The sequence below is a fragment of the Schistocerca cancellata genome, chromosome 3 (genome assembly GCF_023864275.1).
Source record: "Schistocerca cancellata isolate TAMUIC-IGC-003103 chromosome 3, iqSchCanc2.1, whole genome shotgun sequence".
In the NCBI taxonomy this organism is placed as follows: Eukaryota; Metazoa; Arthropoda; class Insecta; order Orthoptera; family Acrididae; genus Schistocerca; species Schistocerca cancellata.
Window position 1 is genome coordinate 706,207,848 of NC_064628.1, and position 14,689 is coordinate 706,222,536.

A 14,689-nucleotide genomic window follows, 5' to 3' on the forward strand; every position below is an offset into this window, starting at 1 on the left:
CGTACAGTTCGACCTCATGGCGGCAGGACGATGACCTGCAAGACCCTTGGCTGCGATCCTCCCATTGAAATGTTGCAACTCACCGCGACAATCGTCTTTTGTTTTTTCGAGATACTGAAAAATGAAGGGGGCACCCGGGATTGAACCGGGGACCTCTCGATCTGCAGTCGAATGCTCTACGACTGAGCTATACCCCCTTTCACGATCTTCCTATTCCCATAACTTAACGAAAAATATTACACTCTGCCTGGCTAAAGACGTCTAATCGAGCAAAATATCGTGTAATCATTATCTCTCAGTTATATATTAGCGTTAAACGATATAAATATCAAAAATACTAGACACCTCGCGCCTGGAGAAAGTGCGAGTCGGCGCCTTCACCTTAATGTCAGAATGCGAAAATTGCACTAGTAGCTTTTTTCAAGCAAGTTCTGTTCGTCCGTTCTTTGTAATCGTTTGGTATCTGATTAAACTGACATACTCGCCTATGGCTTTCGTAAACGAAAATTTCATTGTGACCCCGACGTGATTTGAACACGCAACCTTCTGATCTGGAGTCAGACGCGCTACCGTTGCGCCACGGAGTCGACGCTGCTTAGGTCTTGTCATGAATAGGTTCCTCGAAAACTTACTGTACCGTTCAAACCTAAGAAATAATGACAGTAGTATCCAGGAGAGACTCGTCCCAGATGTACTTGCTCTGGCGGGGGTGTAACTCAGTGGTAGAGTGTCTGCTTCGCATGCAGAAAGTCCTGGGTTCAAATCCCAGCTCCTCCAATTTTTGTTTCTCCGTGCAGCAGTACATGAAAACTTTTGCCTATCACCATATTCTATAAAATTCAGTGTACAAGATTCTTCCCCCAAGCAAGTGGATTTCGTACAGTTCGACCTCATGGCGGCAGGACGATGACCTGCAAGACCCTTGGCTGCGATCCTCCCATTGAAATGTTGCTCCAAAGCCTTCGGTATGGCGTGCGGAGTGCATCTCAAACATGTATTTGCAACTCACCGCGACAATCGTCTTTTGTTTTTTCGAGATACTGAAAAATGAAGGGGGCACCCGGGATTGAACCGGGGACCTCTCGATCTGCAGTCGAATGCTCTACGACTGAGCTATACCCCCTTTCACGATCTTCCTATTCCCATAACTTAACGAAAAATATTACACTCTGCCTGGCTAAAGACGTCTAGTCGAGCAAAATATCGTGTAATCATTATCTCTCAGTTATATATTAGCGTTAAACGATATAAATATCAAAAATACTAGACACCTCGCGCCTGGAGAAAGTGCGAGTCGGCGCCTTCACCTTAATGTCAGAATGCGAAAATTGCACTAGTAGCTTTTTTCAAGCAAGTTCTGTTCGTCCGTTCTTTGTAATCGTTTGGTATCTGATTAAACTGACATACTCGCCTATGGCTTTCGTAAACGAAAATTTCATTGTGACCCCGACGTGATTTGAACACGCAACCTTCTGATCTGGAGTCAGACGCGCTACCGTTGCGCCACGGAGTCGACGCTGCTTAGGTCTTGTCATGAATAGGTTCCTCGAAAACTTACTGTACCGTTCAAACCTAAGAAATAATGACAGTAGTATCCAGGAGAGACTCGTCCCAGATGTACTTGCTCTGGCGGGGGTGTAACTCAGTGGTAGAGTGTCTGCTTCGCATGCAGAAAGTCCTGGGTTCAAATCCCAGCTCCTCCAATTTTTGTTTCTCCGTGCAGCAGTACATGAAAACTTTTGCCTATCACCATATTCTATAAAATTCAGTGTACAAGATTCTTCCCCCAAGCAAGTGGATTTCGTACAGTTCGACCTCATGGCGGCAGGACGATGACCTGCAAGACCCTTGGCTGCGATCCTCCCATTGAAATGTTGCTCCAAAGCCTTCGGTATGGCGTGCGGAGTGCATCTCAAACATGTATTTGCAACTCACCGCGACAATCGTCTTTTGTTTTTTCGAGATACTGAAAAATGAAGGGGGCACCCGGGATTGAACCGGGGACCTCTCGATCTGCAGTCGAATGCTCTACGACTGAGCTATACCCCCTTTCACGATCTTCCTATTCCCATAACTTAACGAAAAATATTACACTCTGCCTGGCTAAAGACGTCTAATCGAGCAAAATATCGTGTAATCATTATCTCTCAGTTATATATTAGCGTTAAACGATATAAATATCAAAAATACTAGACACCTCGCGCCTGGAGAAAGTGCGAGTCGGCGCCTTCACCTTAATGTCAGAATGCGAAAATTGCACTAGTAGCTTTTTTCAAGCAAGTTCTGTTCGTCCGTTCTTTGTAATCGTTTGGTATCTGATTAAACTGACATACTCGCCTATGGCTTTCGTAAACGAAAATTTCATTGTGACCCCGACGTGATTTGAACACGCAACCTTCTGATCTGGAGTCAGACGCGCTACCGTTGCGCCACGGAGTCGACGCTGCTTAGGTCTTGTCATGAATAGGTTCCTCGAAAACTTACTGTACCGTTCAAACCTAAGAAATAATGACAGTAGTATCCAGGAGAGACTCGTCCCAGATGTACTTGCTCTGGCGGGGGTGTAACTCAGTGGTAGAGTGTCTGCTTCGCATGCAGAAAGTCCTGGGTTCAAATCCCAGCTCCTCCAATTTTTGTTTCTCCGTGCAGCAGTACATGAAAACTTTTGCCTATCACCATATTCTATAAAATTCAGTGTACAAGATTCTTCCCCCAAGCAAGTGGATTTCGTACAGTTCGACCTCATGGCGGCAGGACGATGACCTGCAAGACCCTTGGCTGCGATCCTCCCATTGAAATGTTGCTCCAAAGCCTTCGGTATGGCGTGCGGAGTGCATCTCAAACATGTATTTGCAACTCACCGCGACAATCGTCTTTTGTTTTTTCGAGATACTGAAAAATCAAGGGGGCACCCGGGATTGAACCGGGGACCTCTCGATCTGCAGTCGAATGCTCTACGACTGAGCTATACCCCCTTTCACGATCTTCCTATTCCCATAACTTAACGAAAAATATTACACTCTGCCTGGCTAAAGACGTCTAATCGAGCAAAATATCGTGTAATCATTATCTCTCAGTTATATATTAGCGTTAAACGATATAAATATCAAAAATACTAGACACCTCGCGCCTGGAGAAAGTGCGAGTCGGCGCCTTCACCTTAATGTCAGAATGCGAAAATTGCACTAGTAGCTTTTTTCAAGCAAGTTCTGTTCGTCCGTTCTTTGTAATCGTTTGGTATCTGATTAAACTGACATACTCGCCTATGGCTTTCGTAAACGAAAATTTCATTGTGACCCCGACGTGATTTGAACACGCAACCTTCTGATCTGGAGTCAGACGCGCTACCGTTGCGCCACGGAGTCGACGCTGCTTAGGTCTTGTCATGAATAGGTTCCTCGAAAACTTACTGTACCGTTCAAACCTAAGAAATAATGACAGTAGTATCCAGGAGAGACTCGTCCCAGATGTACTTGCTCTGGCGGGGGTGTAACTCAGTGGTAGAGTGTCTGCTTCGCATGCAGAAAGTCCTGGGTTCAAATCCCAGCTCCTCCAATTTTTGTTTCTCCGTGCAGCAGTACATGAAAACTTTTGCCTATCACCATATTCTATAAAATTCAGTGTACAAGATTCTTCCCCCAAGCAAGTGGATTTCGTACAGTTCGACCTCATGGCGGCAGGACGATGACCTGCAAGACCCTTGGCTGCGATCCTCCCATTGAAATGTTGCTCCAAAGCCTTCGGTATGGCGTGCGGAGTGCATCTCAAACATGTATTTGCAACTCACCGCGACAATCGTCTTTTGTTTTTTCGAGATACTGAAAAATGAAGGGGGCACCCGGGATTGAACCGGGGACCTCTCGATCTGCAGTCGAATGCTCTACGACTGAGCTATACCCCCTTTCACGATCTTCCTATTCCCATAACTTAACGAAAAATATTACACTCTGCCTGGCTAAAGACGTCTAATCGAGCAAAATATCGTGTAATCATTATCTCTCAGTTATATATTAGCGTTAAACGATATAAATATCAAAAATACTAGACACCTCGCGCCTGGAGAAAGTGCGAGTCGGCGCCTTCACCTTAATGTCAGAATGCGAAAATTGCACTAGTAGCTTTTTTCAAGCAAGTTCTGTTCGTCCGTTCTTTGTAATCGTTTGGTATCTGATTAAACTGACATACTCGCCTATGGCTTTCGTAAACGAAAATTTCATTGTGACCCCGACGTGATTTGAACACGCAACCTTCTGATCTGGAGTCAGACGCGCTACCGTTGCGCCACGGAGTCGACGCTGCTTAGGTCTTGTCATGAATAGGTTCCTCGAAAACTTACTGTACCGTTCAAACCTAAGAAATAATGACAGTAGTATCCAGGAGAGACTCGTCCCAGATGTACTTGCTCTGGCGGGGGTGTAACTCAGTGGTAGAGTGTCTGCTTCGCATGCAGAAAGTCCTGGGTTCAAATCCCAGCTCCTCCAATTTTTGTTTCTCCGTGCAGCAGTACATGAAAACTTTTGCCTATCACCATATTCTATAAAATTCAGTGTACAAGATTCTTCCCCCAAGCAAGTGGATTTCGTACAGTTCGACCTCATGGCGGCAGGACGATGACCTGCAAGACCCTTGGCTGCGATCCTCCCATTGAAATGTTGCTCCAAAGCCTTCGGTATGGCGTGCGGAGTGCATCTCAAACATGTATTTGCAACTCACCGCGACAATCGTCTTTTGTTTTTTCGAGATACTGAAAAATCAAGGGGGCACCCGGGATTGAACCGGGGACCTCTCGATCTGCAGTCGAATGCTCTACGACTGAGCTATACCCCCTTTCACGATCTTCCTATTCCCATAACTTAACGAAAAATATTACACTCTGCCTGGCTAAAGACGTCTAATCGAGCAAAATATCGTGTAATCATTATCTCTCAGTTATATATTAGCGTTAAACGATATAAATATCAAAAATACTAGACACCTCGCGCCTGGAGAAAGTGCGAGTCGGCGCCTTCACCTTAATGTCAGAATGCGAAAATTGCACTAGTAGCTTTTTTCAAGCAAGTTCTGTTCGTCCGTTCTTTGTAATCGTTTGGTATCTGATTAAACTGACATACTCGCCTATGGCTTTCGTAAACGAAAATTTCATTGTGACCCCGACGTGATTTGAACACGCAACCTTCTGATCTGGAGTCAGACGCGCTACCGTTGCGCCACGGAGTCGACGCTGCTTAGGTCTTGTCATGAATAGGTTCCTCGAAAACTTACTGTACCGTTCAAACCTAAGAAATAATGACAGTAGTATCCAGGAGAGACTCGTCCCAGATGTACTTGCTCTGGCGGGGGTGTAACTCAGTGGTAGAGTGTCTGCTTCGCATGCAGAAAGTCCTGGGTTCAAATCCCAGCTCCTCCAATTTTTGTTTCTCCGTGCAGCAGTACATGAAAACTTTTGCCTATCACCATATTCTATAAAATTCAGTGTACAAGATTCTTCCCCCAAGCAAGTGGATTTCGTACAGTTCGACCTCATGGCGGCAGGACGATGACCTGCAAGACCCTTGGCTGCGATCCTCCCATTGAAATGTTGCTCCAAAGCCTTCGGTATGGCGTGCGGAGTGCATCTCAAACATGTATTTGCAACTCACCGCGACAATCGTCTTTTGTTTTTTCGAGATACTGAAAAATGAAGGGGGCACCCGGGATTGAACCGGGGACCTCTCGATCTGCAGTCGAATGCTCTACGACTGAGCTATACCCCCTTTCACGATCTTCCTATTCCCATAACTTAACGAAAAATATTACACTCTGCCTGGCTAAAGACGTCTAATCGAGCAAAATATCGTGTAATCATTATCTCTCAGTTATATATTAGCGTTAAACGATATAAATATCAAAAATACTAGACACCTCGCGCCTGGAGAAAGTGCGAGTCGGCGCCTTCACCTTAATGTCAGAATGCGAAAATTGCACTAGTAGCTTTTTTCAAGCAAGTTCTGTTCGTCCGTTCTTTGTAATCGTTTGGTATCTGATTAAACTGACATACTCGCCTATGGCTTTCGTAAACGAAAATTTCATTGTGACCCCGGCGTGATTTGAACACGCAACCTTCTGATCTGGAGTCAGACGCGCTACCGTTGCGCCACGGAGTCGACGCTGCTTAGGTCTTGTCATGAATAGGTTCCTCGAAAACTTACTGTACCGTTCAAACCTAAGAAATAATGACAGTAGTATCCAGGAGAGACTCGTCCCAGATGTACTTGCTCTGGCGGGGGTGTAACTCAGTGGTAGAGTGTCTGCTTCGCATGCAGAAAGTCCTGGGTTCAAATCCCAGCTCCTCCAATTTTTGTTTCTCCGTGCAGCAGTACATGAAAACTTTTGCCTATCACCATATTCTATAAAATTCAGTGTACAAGATTCTTCCCCCAAGCAAGTGGATTTCGTACAGTTCGACCTCATGGCGGCAGGACGATGACCTGCAAGACCCTTGGCTGCGATCCTCCCATTGAAATGTTGCTCCAAAGCCTTCGGTATGGCGTGCGGAGTGCATCTCAAACATGTATTTGCAACTCACCGCGACAATCGTCTTTTGTTTTTTCGAGATACTGAAAAATGAAGGGGGCACCCGGGATTGAACCGGGGACCTCTCGATCTGCAGTCGAATGCTCTACGACTGAGCTATACCCCCTTTCACGATCTTCCTATTCCCATAACTTAACGAAAAATATTACACTCTGCCTGGCTAAAGACGTCTAATCGAGCAAAATATCGTGTAATCATTATCTCTCAGTTATATATTAGCGTTAAACGATATAAATATCAAAAATACTAGACACCTCGCGCCTGGAGAAAGTGCGAGTCGGCGCCTTCACCTTAATGTCAGAATGCGAAAATTGCACTAGTAGCTTTTTTCAAGCAAGTTCTGTTCGTCCGTTCTTTGTAATCGTTTGGTATCTGATTAAACTGACATACTCGCCTATGGCTTTCGTAAACGAAAATTTCATTGTGACCCCGACGTGATTTGAACACGCAACCTTCTGATCTGGAGTCAGACGCGCTACCGTTGCGCCACGGAGTCGACGCTGCTTAGGTCTTGTCATGAATAGGTTCCTCGAAAACTTACTGTACCGTTCAAACCTAAGAAATAATGACAGTAGTATCCAGGAGAGACTCGTCCCAGATGTACTTGCTCTGGCGGGGGTGTAACTCAGTGGTAGAGTGTCTGCTTCGCATGCAGAAAGTCCTGGGTTCAAATCCCAGCTCCTCCAATTTTTGTTTCTCCGTGCAGCAGTACATGAAAACTTTTGCCTATCACCATATTCTATAAAATTCAGTGTACAAGATTCTTCCCCCAAGCAAGTGGATTTCGTACAGTTCGACCTCATGGCGGCAGGACGATGACCTGCAAGACCCTTGGCTGCGATCCTCCCATTGAAATGTTGCTCCAAAGCCTTCGGTATGGCGTGCGGAGTGCATCTCAAACATGTATTTGCAACTCACCGCGACAATCGTCTTTTGTTTTTTCGAGATACTGAAAAATGAAGGGGGCACCCGGGATTGAACCGGGGACCTCTCGATCTGCAGTCGAATGCTCTACGACTGAGCTATACCCCCTTTCACGATCTTCCTATTCCCATAACTTAACGAAAAATATTACACTCTGCCTGGCTAAAGACGTCTAATCGAGCAAAATATCGTGTAATCATTATCTCTCAGTTATATATTAGCGTTAAACGATATAAATATCAAAAATACTAGACACCTCGCGCCTGGAGAAAGTGCGAGTCGGCGCCTTCACCTTAATGTCAGAATGCGAAAATTGCACTAGTAGCTTTTTTCAAGCAAGTTCTGTTCGTCCGTTCTTTGTAATCGTTTGGTATCTGATTAAACTGACATACTCGCCTATGGCTTTCGTAAACGAAAATTTCATTGTGACCCCGACGTGATTTGAACACGCAACCTTCTGATCTGGAGTCAGACGCGCTACCGTTGCGCCACGGAGTCGACGCTGCTTAGGTCTTGTCATGAATAGGTTCCTCGAAAACTTACTGTACCGTTCAAACCTAAGAAATAATGACAGTAGTATCCAGGAGAGACTCGTCCCAGATGTACTTGCTCTGGCGGGGGTGTAACTCAGTGGTAGAGTGTCTGCTTCGCATGCAGAAAGTCCTGGGTTCAAATCCCAGCTCCTCCAATTTTTGTTTCTCCGTGCAGCAGTACATGAAAACTTTTGCCTATCACCATATTCTATAAAATTCAGTGTACAAGATTCTTCCCCCAAGCAAGTGGATTTCGTACAGTTCGACCTCATGGCGGCAGGACGATGACCTGCAAGACCCTTGGCTGCGATCCTCCCATTGAAATGTTGCTCCAAAGCCTTCGGTATGGCGTGCGGAGTGCATCTCAAACATGTATTTGCAACTCACCGCGACAATCGTCTTTTGTTTTTTCGAGATACTGAAAAATGAAGGGGGCACCCGGGATTGAACCGGGGACCTCTCGATCTGCAGTCGAATGCTCTACGACTGAGCTATACCCCCTTTCACGATCTTCCTATTCCCATAACTTAACGAAAAATATTACACTCTGCCTGGCTAAAGACGTCTAATCGAGTAAAATATCGTGTAATCATTATCTCTCAGTTATATATTAGCGTTAAACGATATAAATATCAAAAATACTAGACACCTCGCGCCTGGAGAAAGTGCGAGTCGGCGCCTTCACCTTAATGTCAGAATGCGAAAATTGCACTAGTAGCTTTTTTCAAGCAAGTTCTGTTCGTCCGTTCTTTGTAATCGTTTGGTATCTGATTAAACTGACATACTCGCCTATGGCTTTCGTAAACGAAAATTTCATTGTGACCCCGACGTGATTTGAACACGCAACCTTCTGATCTGGAGTCAGACGCGCTACCGTTGCGCCACGGAGTCGACGCTGCTTAGGTCTTGTCATGAATAGGTTCCTCGAAAACTTACTGTACCGTTCAAACCTAAGAAATAATGACAGTAGTATCCAGGAGAGACTCGTCCCAGATGTACTTGCTCTGGCGGGGGTGTAACTCAGTGGTAGAGTGTCTGCTTCGCATGCAGAAAGTCCTGGGTTCAAATCCCAGCTCCTCCAATTTTTGTTTCTCCGTGCAGCAGTACATGAAAACTTTTGCCTATCACCATATTCTATAAAATTCAGTGTACAAGATTCTTCCCCCAAGCAAGTGGATTTCGTACAGTTCGACCTCATGGCGGCAGGACGATGACCTGCAAGACCCTTGGCTGCGATCCTCCCATTGAAATGTTGCTCCAAAGCCTTCGGTATGGCGTGCGGAGTGCATCTCAAACATGTATTTGCAACTCACCGCGACAATCGTCTTTTGTTTTTTCGAGATACTGAAAAATGAAGGGGGCACCCGGGATTGAACCGGGGACCTCTCGATCTGCAGTCGAATGCTCTACGACTGAGCTATACCCCCTTTCACGATCTTCCTATTCCCATAACTTAACGAAAAATATTACACTCTGCCTGGCTAAAGACGTCTAATCGAGCAAAATATCGTGTAATCATTATCTCTCAGTTATATATTAGCGTTAAACGATATAAATATCAAAAATACTAGACACCTCGCGCCTGGAGAAAGTGCGAGTCGGCGCCTTCACCTTAATGTCAGAATGCGAAAATTGCACTAGTAGCTTTTTTCAAGCAAGTTCTGTTCGTCCGTTCTTTGTAATCGTTTGGTATCTGATTAAACTGACATACTCGCCTATGGCTTTCGTAAACGAAAATTTCATTGTGACCCCGACGTGATTTGAACACGCAACCTTCTGATCTGGAGTCAGACGCGCTACCGTTGCGCCACGGAGTCGACGCTGCTTAGGTCTTGTCATGAATAGGTTCCTCGAAAACTTACTGTACCGTTCAAACCTAAGAAATAATGACAGTAGTATCCAGGAGAGACTCGTCCCAGATGTACTTGCTCTGGCGGGGGTGTAACTCAGTGGTAGAGTGTCTGCTTCGCATGCAGAAAGTCCTGGGTTCAAATCCCAGCTCCTCCAATTTTTGTTTCTCCGTGCAGCAGTACATGAAAACTTTTGCCTATCACCATATTCTATAAAATTCAGTGTACAAGATTCTTCCCCCAAGCAAGTGGATTTCGTACAGTTCGACCTCATGGCGGCAGGACGATGACCTGCAAGACCCTTGGCTGCGATCCTCCCATTGAAATGTTGCTCCAAAGCCTTCGGTATGGCGTGCGGAGTGCATCTCAAACATGTATTTGCAACTCACCGCGACAATCGTCTTTTGTTTTTTCGAGATACTGAAAAATCAAGGGGGCACCCGGGATTGAACCGGGGACCTCTCGATCTGCAGTCGAATGCTCTACGACTGAGCTATACCCCCTTTCACGATCTTCCTATTCCCATAACTTAACGAAAAATATTACACTCTGCCTGGCTAAAGACGTCTAATCGAGCAAAATATCGTGTAATCATTATCTCTCAGTTATATATTAGCGTTAAACGATATAAATATCAAAAATACTAGACACCTCGCGCCTGGAGAAAGTGCGAGTCGGCGCCTTCACCTTAATGTCAGAATGCGAAAATTGCACTAGTAGCTTTTTTCAAGCAAGTTCTGTTCGTCCGTTCTTTGTAATCGTTTGGTATCTGATTAAACTGACATACTCGCCTATGGCTTTCGTAAACGAAAATTTCATTGTGACCCCGACGTGATTTGAACACGCAACCTTCTGATCTGGAGTCAGACGCGCTACCGTTGCGCCACGGAGTCGACGCTGCTTAGGTCTTGTCATGAATAGGTTCCTCGAAAACTTACTGTACCGTTCAAACCTAAGAAATAATGACAGTAGTATCCAGGAGAGACTCGTCCCAGATGTACTTGCTCTGGCGGGGGTGTAACTCAGTGGTAGAGTGTCTGCTTCGCATGCAGAAAGTCCTGGGTTCAAATCCCAGCTCCTCCAATTTTTGTTTCTCCGTGCAGCAGTACATGAAAACTTTTGCCTATCACCATATTCTATAAAATTCAGTGTACAAGATTCTTCCCCCAAGCAAGTGGATTTCGTACAGTTCGACCTCATGGCGGCAGGACGATGACCTGCAAGACCCTTGGCTGCGATCCTCCCATTGAAATGTTGCTCCAAAGCCTTCGGTATGGCGTGCGGAGTGCATCTCAAACATGTATTTGCAACTCACCGCGACAATCGTCTTTTGTTTTTTCGAGATACTGAAAAATGAAGGGGGCACCCGGGATTGAACCGGGGACCTCTCGATCTGCAGTCGAATGCTCTACGACTGAGCTATACCCCCTTTCACGATCTTCCTATTCCCATAACTTAACGAAAAATATTACACTCTGCCTGGCTAAAGACGTCTAATCGAGCAAAATATCGTGTAATCATTATCTCTCAGTTATATATTAGCGTTAAACGATATAAATATCAAAAATACTAGACACCTCGCGCCTGGAGAAAGTGCGAGTCGGCGCCTTCACCTTAATGTCAGAATGCGAAAATTGCACTAGTAGCTTTTTTCAAGCAAGTTCTGTTCGTCCGTTCTTTGTAATCGTTTGGTATCTGATTAAACTGACATACTCGCCTATGGCTTTCGTAAACGAAAATTTCATTGTGACCCCGACGTGATTTGAACACGCAACCTTCTGATCTGGAGTCAGACGCGCTACCGTTGCGCCACGGAGTCGACGCTGCTTAGGTCTTGTCATGAATAGGTTCCTCGAAAACTTACTGTACCGTTCAAACCTAAGAAATAATGACAGTAGTATCCAGGAGAGACTCGTCCCAGATGTACTTGCTCTGGCGGGGGTGTAACTCAGTGGTAGAGTGTCTGCTTCGCATGCAGAAAGTCCTGGGTTCAAATCCCAGCTCCTCCAATTTTTGTTTCTCCGTGCAGCAGTACATGAAAACTTTTGCCTATCACCATATTCTATAAAATTCAGTGTACAAGATTCTTCCCCCAAGCAAGTGGATTTCGTACAGTTCGACCTCATGGCGGCAGGACGATGACCTGCAAGACCCTTGGCTGCGATCCTCCCATTGAAATGTTGCTCCAAAGCCTTCGGTATGGCGTGCGGAGTGCATCTCAAACATGTATTTGCAACTCACCGCGACAATCGTCTTTTGTTTTTTCGAGATACTGAAAAATCAAGGGGGCACCCGGGATTGAACCGGGGACCTCTCGATCTGCAGTCGAATGCTCTACGACTGAGCTATACCCCCTTTCACGATCTTCCTATTCCCATAACTTAACGAAAAATATTACACTCTGCCTGGCTAAAGACGTCTAATCGAGCAAAATATCGTGTAATCATTATCTCTCAGTTATATATTAGCGTTAAACGATATAAATATCAAAAATACTAGACACCTCGCGCCTGGAGAAAGTGCGAGTCGGCGCCTTCACCTTAATGTCAGAATGCGAAAATTGCACTAGTAGCTTTTTTCAAGCAAGTTCTGTTCGTCCGTTCTTTGTAATCGTTTGGTATCTGATTAAACTGACATACTCGCCTATGGCTTTCGTAAACGAAAATTTCATTGTGACCCCGACGTGATTTGAACACGCAACCTTCTGATCTGGAGTCAGACGCGCTACCGTTGCGCCACGGAGTCGACGCTGCTTAGGTCTTGTCATGAATAGGTTCCTCGAAAACTTACTGTACCGTTCAAACCTAAGAAATAATGACAGTAGTATCCAGGAGAGACTCGTCCCAGATGTACTTGCTCTGGCGGGGGTGTAACTCAGTGGTAGAGTGTCTGCTTCGCATGCAGAAAGTCCTGGGTTCAAATCCCAGCTCCTCCAATTTTTGTTTCTCCGTGCAGCAGTACATGAAAACTTTTGCCTATCACCATATTCTATAAAATTCAGTGTACAAGATTCTTCCCCCAAGCAAGTGGATTTCGTACAGTTCGACCTCATGGCGGCAGGACGATGACCTGCAAGACCCTTGGCTGCGATCCTCCCATTGAAATGTTGCTCCAAAGCCTTCGGTATGGCGTGCGGAGTGCATCTCAAACATGTATTTGCAACTCACCGCGACAATCGTCTTTTGTTTTTTCGAGATACTGAAAAATGAAGGGGGCACCCGGGATTGAACCGGGGACCTCTCGATCTGCAGTCGAATGCTCTACGACTGAGCTATACCCCCTTTCACGATCTTCCTATTCCCATAACTTAACGAAAAATATTACACTCTGCCTGGCTAAAGACGTCTAATCGAGCAAAATATCGTGTAATCATTATCTCTCAGTTATATATTAGCGTTAAACGATATAAATATCAAAAATACTAGACACCTCGCGCCTGGAGAAAGTGCGAGTCGGCGCCTTCACCTTAATGTCAGAATGCGAAAATTGCACTAGTAGCTTTTTTCAAGCAAGTTCTGTTCGTCCGTTCTTTGTAATCGTTTGGTATCTGATTAAACTGACATACTCGCCTATGGCTTTCGTAAACGAAAATTTCATTGTGACCCCGACGTGATTTGAACACGCAACCTTCTGATCTGGAGTCAGACGCGCTACCGTTGCGCCACGGAGTCGACGCTGCTTAGGTCTTGTCATGAATAGGTTCCTCGAAAACTTACTGTACCGTTCAAACCTAAGAAATAATGACAGTAGTATCCAGGAGAGACTCGTCCCAGATGTACTTGCTCTGGCGGGGGTGTAACTCAGTGGTAGAGTGTCTGCTTCGCATGCAGAAAGTCCTGGGTTCAAATCCCAGCTCCTCCAATTTTTGTTTCTCCGTGCAGCAGTACATGAAAACTTTTGCCTATCACCATATTCTATAAAATTCAGTGTACAAGATTCTTCCCCCAAGCAAGTGGATTTCGTACAGTTCGACCTCATGGCGGCAGGACGATGACCTGCAAGACCCTTGGCTGCGATCCTCCCATTGAAATGTTGCTCCAAAGCCTTCGGTATGGCGTGCGGAGTGCATCTCAAACATGTATTTGCAACTCACCGCGACAATCGTCTTTTGTTTTTTCGAGATACTGAAAAATGAAGGGGGCACCCGGGATTGAACCGGGGACCTCTCGATCTGCAGTCGAATGCTCTACGACTGAGCTATACCCCCTTTCACGATCTTCCTATTCCCATAACTTAACGAAAAATATTACACTCTGCCTGGCTAAAGACGTCTAATCGAGCAAAATATCGTGTAATCATTATCTCTCAGTTATATATTAGCGTTAAACGATATAAATATCAAAAATACTAGACACCTCGCGCCTGGAGAAAGTGCGAGTCGGCGCCTTCACCTTAATGTCAGAATGCGAAAATTGCACTAGTAGCTTTTTTCAAGCAAGTTCTGTTCGTCCGTTCTTTGTAATCGTTTGGTATCTGATTAAACTGACATACTCGCCTATGGCTTTCGTAAACGAAAATTTCATTGTGACCCCGACGTGATTTGAACACGCAACCTTCTGATCTGGAGTCAGACGCGCTACCGTTGCGCCACGGAGTCGACGCTGCTTAGGTCTTGTCATGAATAGGTTCCTCGAAAACTTACTGTACCGTTCAAACCTAAGAAATAATGACAGTAGTATCCAGGAGAGACTCGTCCCAGATGTACTTGCTCTGGCGGGGGTGTAACTCAGTGGTAGAGTGTCTGCTTCGCATGCAGAAAGTCCTGGGTTCAAATCCCAGCTCCTCCAATTTTTGTTTCTCCGTGCAGCA

The 14,689-nt window shown here is 45.4% G+C and overlaps 48 non-coding genes across 48 annotated transcripts; 16 read left to right on the forward strand and 32 right to left on the reverse strand.

Moving 5' to 3' along the window:
* Window positions 1–125: 125 nt before the first annotated feature.
* Trnac-gca (transfer RNA cysteine (anticodon GCA)) lies at window positions 126–197 on the reverse strand. Its single transcript has one exon. It is a non-coding gene; the product is annotated as a tRNA-Cys (tRNA).
* Window positions 198–515: 318 nt separating this feature from the next.
* Trnaw-cca (transfer RNA tryptophan (anticodon CCA)) lies at window positions 516–587 on the reverse strand. Its single transcript has one exon. It is a non-coding gene; the product is annotated as a tRNA-Trp (tRNA).
* Window positions 588–705: 118 nt separating this feature from the next.
* Window positions 706–777, forward strand: Trnaa-cgc (transfer RNA alanine (anticodon CGC)). Its single transcript has one exon. It is a non-coding gene; the product is annotated as a tRNA-Ala (tRNA).
* Window positions 778–1,051: 274 nt separating this feature from the next.
* Trnac-gca (transfer RNA cysteine (anticodon GCA)) lies at window positions 1,052–1,123 on the reverse strand. The gene has a single exon. It is a non-coding gene; the product is annotated as a tRNA-Cys (tRNA).
* Window positions 1,124–1,441: 318 nt separating this feature from the next.
* On the reverse strand, window positions 1,442–1,513 carry Trnaw-cca (transfer RNA tryptophan (anticodon CCA)). Its single transcript has one exon. It is a non-coding gene; the product is annotated as a tRNA-Trp (tRNA).
* Window positions 1,514–1,631: 118 nt separating this feature from the next.
* On the forward strand, window positions 1,632–1,703 carry Trnaa-cgc (transfer RNA alanine (anticodon CGC)). Its single transcript has one exon. It is a non-coding gene; the product is annotated as a tRNA-Ala (tRNA).
* A 274-nt stretch (window positions 1,704–1,977) lies between these two features.
* Trnac-gca (transfer RNA cysteine (anticodon GCA)) lies at window positions 1,978–2,049 on the reverse strand. Its single transcript has one exon. It is a non-coding gene; the product is annotated as a tRNA-Cys (tRNA).
* Window positions 2,050–2,367: 318 nt separating this feature from the next.
* On the reverse strand, window positions 2,368–2,439 carry Trnaw-cca (transfer RNA tryptophan (anticodon CCA)). The gene has a single exon. It is a non-coding gene; the product is annotated as a tRNA-Trp (tRNA).
* Window positions 2,440–2,557: 118 nt separating this feature from the next.
* Window positions 2,558–2,629, forward strand: Trnaa-cgc (transfer RNA alanine (anticodon CGC)). Its single transcript has one exon. It is a non-coding gene; the product is annotated as a tRNA-Ala (tRNA).
* Window positions 2,630–2,903: 274 nt separating this feature from the next.
* On the reverse strand, window positions 2,904–2,975 carry Trnac-gca (transfer RNA cysteine (anticodon GCA)). Its single transcript has one exon. It is a non-coding gene; the product is annotated as a tRNA-Cys (tRNA).
* Window positions 2,976–3,293: 318 nt separating this feature from the next.
* Window positions 3,294–3,365, reverse strand: Trnaw-cca (transfer RNA tryptophan (anticodon CCA)). The gene has a single exon. It is a non-coding gene; the product is annotated as a tRNA-Trp (tRNA).
* A 118-nt stretch (window positions 3,366–3,483) lies between these two features.
* Trnaa-cgc (transfer RNA alanine (anticodon CGC)) lies at window positions 3,484–3,555 on the forward strand. The gene has a single exon. It is a non-coding gene; the product is annotated as a tRNA-Ala (tRNA).
* Window positions 3,556–3,829: 274 nt separating this feature from the next.
* Window positions 3,830–3,901, reverse strand: Trnac-gca (transfer RNA cysteine (anticodon GCA)). Its single transcript has one exon. It is a non-coding gene; the product is annotated as a tRNA-Cys (tRNA).
* Window positions 3,902–4,219: 318 nt separating this feature from the next.
* Trnaw-cca (transfer RNA tryptophan (anticodon CCA)) lies at window positions 4,220–4,291 on the reverse strand. Its single transcript has one exon. It is a non-coding gene; the product is annotated as a tRNA-Trp (tRNA).
* Window positions 4,292–4,409: 118 nt separating this feature from the next.
* Trnaa-cgc (transfer RNA alanine (anticodon CGC)) lies at window positions 4,410–4,481 on the forward strand. The gene has a single exon. It is a non-coding gene; the product is annotated as a tRNA-Ala (tRNA).
* Window positions 4,482–4,755: 274 nt separating this feature from the next.
* Trnac-gca (transfer RNA cysteine (anticodon GCA)) lies at window positions 4,756–4,827 on the reverse strand. The gene has a single exon. It is a non-coding gene; the product is annotated as a tRNA-Cys (tRNA).
* A 318-nt stretch (window positions 4,828–5,145) lies between these two features.
* On the reverse strand, window positions 5,146–5,217 carry Trnaw-cca (transfer RNA tryptophan (anticodon CCA)). The gene has a single exon. It is a non-coding gene; the product is annotated as a tRNA-Trp (tRNA).
* A 118-nt stretch (window positions 5,218–5,335) lies between these two features.
* Trnaa-cgc (transfer RNA alanine (anticodon CGC)) lies at window positions 5,336–5,407 on the forward strand. Its single transcript has one exon. It is a non-coding gene; the product is annotated as a tRNA-Ala (tRNA).
* A 274-nt stretch (window positions 5,408–5,681) lies between these two features.
* Window positions 5,682–5,753, reverse strand: Trnac-gca (transfer RNA cysteine (anticodon GCA)). Its single transcript has one exon. It is a non-coding gene; the product is annotated as a tRNA-Cys (tRNA).
* A 318-nt stretch (window positions 5,754–6,071) lies between these two features.
* Trnaw-cca (transfer RNA tryptophan (anticodon CCA)) lies at window positions 6,072–6,143 on the reverse strand. Its single transcript has one exon. It is a non-coding gene; the product is annotated as a tRNA-Trp (tRNA).
* A 118-nt stretch (window positions 6,144–6,261) lies between these two features.
* On the forward strand, window positions 6,262–6,333 carry Trnaa-cgc (transfer RNA alanine (anticodon CGC)). The gene has a single exon. It is a non-coding gene; the product is annotated as a tRNA-Ala (tRNA).
* A 274-nt stretch (window positions 6,334–6,607) lies between these two features.
* Trnac-gca (transfer RNA cysteine (anticodon GCA)) lies at window positions 6,608–6,679 on the reverse strand. The gene has a single exon. It is a non-coding gene; the product is annotated as a tRNA-Cys (tRNA).
* A 318-nt stretch (window positions 6,680–6,997) lies between these two features.
* Trnaw-cca (transfer RNA tryptophan (anticodon CCA)) lies at window positions 6,998–7,069 on the reverse strand. The gene has a single exon. It is a non-coding gene; the product is annotated as a tRNA-Trp (tRNA).
* A 118-nt stretch (window positions 7,070–7,187) lies between these two features.
* Window positions 7,188–7,259, forward strand: Trnaa-cgc (transfer RNA alanine (anticodon CGC)). The gene has a single exon. It is a non-coding gene; the product is annotated as a tRNA-Ala (tRNA).
* A 274-nt stretch (window positions 7,260–7,533) lies between these two features.
* Window positions 7,534–7,605, reverse strand: Trnac-gca (transfer RNA cysteine (anticodon GCA)). The gene has a single exon. It is a non-coding gene; the product is annotated as a tRNA-Cys (tRNA).
* Window positions 7,606–7,923: 318 nt separating this feature from the next.
* Window positions 7,924–7,995, reverse strand: Trnaw-cca (transfer RNA tryptophan (anticodon CCA)). The gene has a single exon. It is a non-coding gene; the product is annotated as a tRNA-Trp (tRNA).
* Window positions 7,996–8,113: 118 nt separating this feature from the next.
* On the forward strand, window positions 8,114–8,185 carry Trnaa-cgc (transfer RNA alanine (anticodon CGC)). The gene has a single exon. It is a non-coding gene; the product is annotated as a tRNA-Ala (tRNA).
* A 274-nt stretch (window positions 8,186–8,459) lies between these two features.
* On the reverse strand, window positions 8,460–8,531 carry Trnac-gca (transfer RNA cysteine (anticodon GCA)). Its single transcript has one exon. It is a non-coding gene; the product is annotated as a tRNA-Cys (tRNA).
* Window positions 8,532–8,849: 318 nt separating this feature from the next.
* On the reverse strand, window positions 8,850–8,921 carry Trnaw-cca (transfer RNA tryptophan (anticodon CCA)). Its single transcript has one exon. It is a non-coding gene; the product is annotated as a tRNA-Trp (tRNA).
* A 118-nt stretch (window positions 8,922–9,039) lies between these two features.
* Trnaa-cgc (transfer RNA alanine (anticodon CGC)) lies at window positions 9,040–9,111 on the forward strand. Its single transcript has one exon. It is a non-coding gene; the product is annotated as a tRNA-Ala (tRNA).
* Window positions 9,112–9,385: 274 nt separating this feature from the next.
* Trnac-gca (transfer RNA cysteine (anticodon GCA)) lies at window positions 9,386–9,457 on the reverse strand. Its single transcript has one exon. It is a non-coding gene; the product is annotated as a tRNA-Cys (tRNA).
* Window positions 9,458–9,775: 318 nt separating this feature from the next.
* Trnaw-cca (transfer RNA tryptophan (anticodon CCA)) lies at window positions 9,776–9,847 on the reverse strand. Its single transcript has one exon. It is a non-coding gene; the product is annotated as a tRNA-Trp (tRNA).
* Window positions 9,848–9,965: 118 nt separating this feature from the next.
* On the forward strand, window positions 9,966–10,037 carry Trnaa-cgc (transfer RNA alanine (anticodon CGC)). Its single transcript has one exon. It is a non-coding gene; the product is annotated as a tRNA-Ala (tRNA).
* A 274-nt stretch (window positions 10,038–10,311) lies between these two features.
* On the reverse strand, window positions 10,312–10,383 carry Trnac-gca (transfer RNA cysteine (anticodon GCA)). Its single transcript has one exon. It is a non-coding gene; the product is annotated as a tRNA-Cys (tRNA).
* A 318-nt stretch (window positions 10,384–10,701) lies between these two features.
* Window positions 10,702–10,773, reverse strand: Trnaw-cca (transfer RNA tryptophan (anticodon CCA)). Its single transcript has one exon. It is a non-coding gene; the product is annotated as a tRNA-Trp (tRNA).
* A 118-nt stretch (window positions 10,774–10,891) lies between these two features.
* On the forward strand, window positions 10,892–10,963 carry Trnaa-cgc (transfer RNA alanine (anticodon CGC)). The gene has a single exon. It is a non-coding gene; the product is annotated as a tRNA-Ala (tRNA).
* A 274-nt stretch (window positions 10,964–11,237) lies between these two features.
* Trnac-gca (transfer RNA cysteine (anticodon GCA)) lies at window positions 11,238–11,309 on the reverse strand. Its single transcript has one exon. It is a non-coding gene; the product is annotated as a tRNA-Cys (tRNA).
* A 318-nt stretch (window positions 11,310–11,627) lies between these two features.
* Window positions 11,628–11,699, reverse strand: Trnaw-cca (transfer RNA tryptophan (anticodon CCA)). Its single transcript has one exon. It is a non-coding gene; the product is annotated as a tRNA-Trp (tRNA).
* Window positions 11,700–11,817: 118 nt separating this feature from the next.
* Trnaa-cgc (transfer RNA alanine (anticodon CGC)) lies at window positions 11,818–11,889 on the forward strand. Its single transcript has one exon. It is a non-coding gene; the product is annotated as a tRNA-Ala (tRNA).
* A 274-nt stretch (window positions 11,890–12,163) lies between these two features.
* On the reverse strand, window positions 12,164–12,235 carry Trnac-gca (transfer RNA cysteine (anticodon GCA)). Its single transcript has one exon. It is a non-coding gene; the product is annotated as a tRNA-Cys (tRNA).
* Window positions 12,236–12,553: 318 nt separating this feature from the next.
* On the reverse strand, window positions 12,554–12,625 carry Trnaw-cca (transfer RNA tryptophan (anticodon CCA)). The gene has a single exon. It is a non-coding gene; the product is annotated as a tRNA-Trp (tRNA).
* A 118-nt stretch (window positions 12,626–12,743) lies between these two features.
* Trnaa-cgc (transfer RNA alanine (anticodon CGC)) lies at window positions 12,744–12,815 on the forward strand. The gene has a single exon. It is a non-coding gene; the product is annotated as a tRNA-Ala (tRNA).
* A 274-nt stretch (window positions 12,816–13,089) lies between these two features.
* Window positions 13,090–13,161, reverse strand: Trnac-gca (transfer RNA cysteine (anticodon GCA)). Its single transcript has one exon. It is a non-coding gene; the product is annotated as a tRNA-Cys (tRNA).
* Window positions 13,162–13,479: 318 nt separating this feature from the next.
* Window positions 13,480–13,551, reverse strand: Trnaw-cca (transfer RNA tryptophan (anticodon CCA)). Its single transcript has one exon. It is a non-coding gene; the product is annotated as a tRNA-Trp (tRNA).
* A 118-nt stretch (window positions 13,552–13,669) lies between these two features.
* Trnaa-cgc (transfer RNA alanine (anticodon CGC)) lies at window positions 13,670–13,741 on the forward strand. The gene has a single exon. It is a non-coding gene; the product is annotated as a tRNA-Ala (tRNA).
* Window positions 13,742–14,015: 274 nt separating this feature from the next.
* On the reverse strand, window positions 14,016–14,087 carry Trnac-gca (transfer RNA cysteine (anticodon GCA)). The gene has a single exon. It is a non-coding gene; the product is annotated as a tRNA-Cys (tRNA).
* Window positions 14,088–14,405: 318 nt separating this feature from the next.
* Window positions 14,406–14,477, reverse strand: Trnaw-cca (transfer RNA tryptophan (anticodon CCA)). Its single transcript has one exon. It is a non-coding gene; the product is annotated as a tRNA-Trp (tRNA).
* Window positions 14,478–14,595: 118 nt separating this feature from the next.
* Trnaa-cgc (transfer RNA alanine (anticodon CGC)) lies at window positions 14,596–14,667 on the forward strand. Its single transcript has one exon. It is a non-coding gene; the product is annotated as a tRNA-Ala (tRNA).
* Window positions 14,668–14,689: the final 22 nt, after the last annotated feature.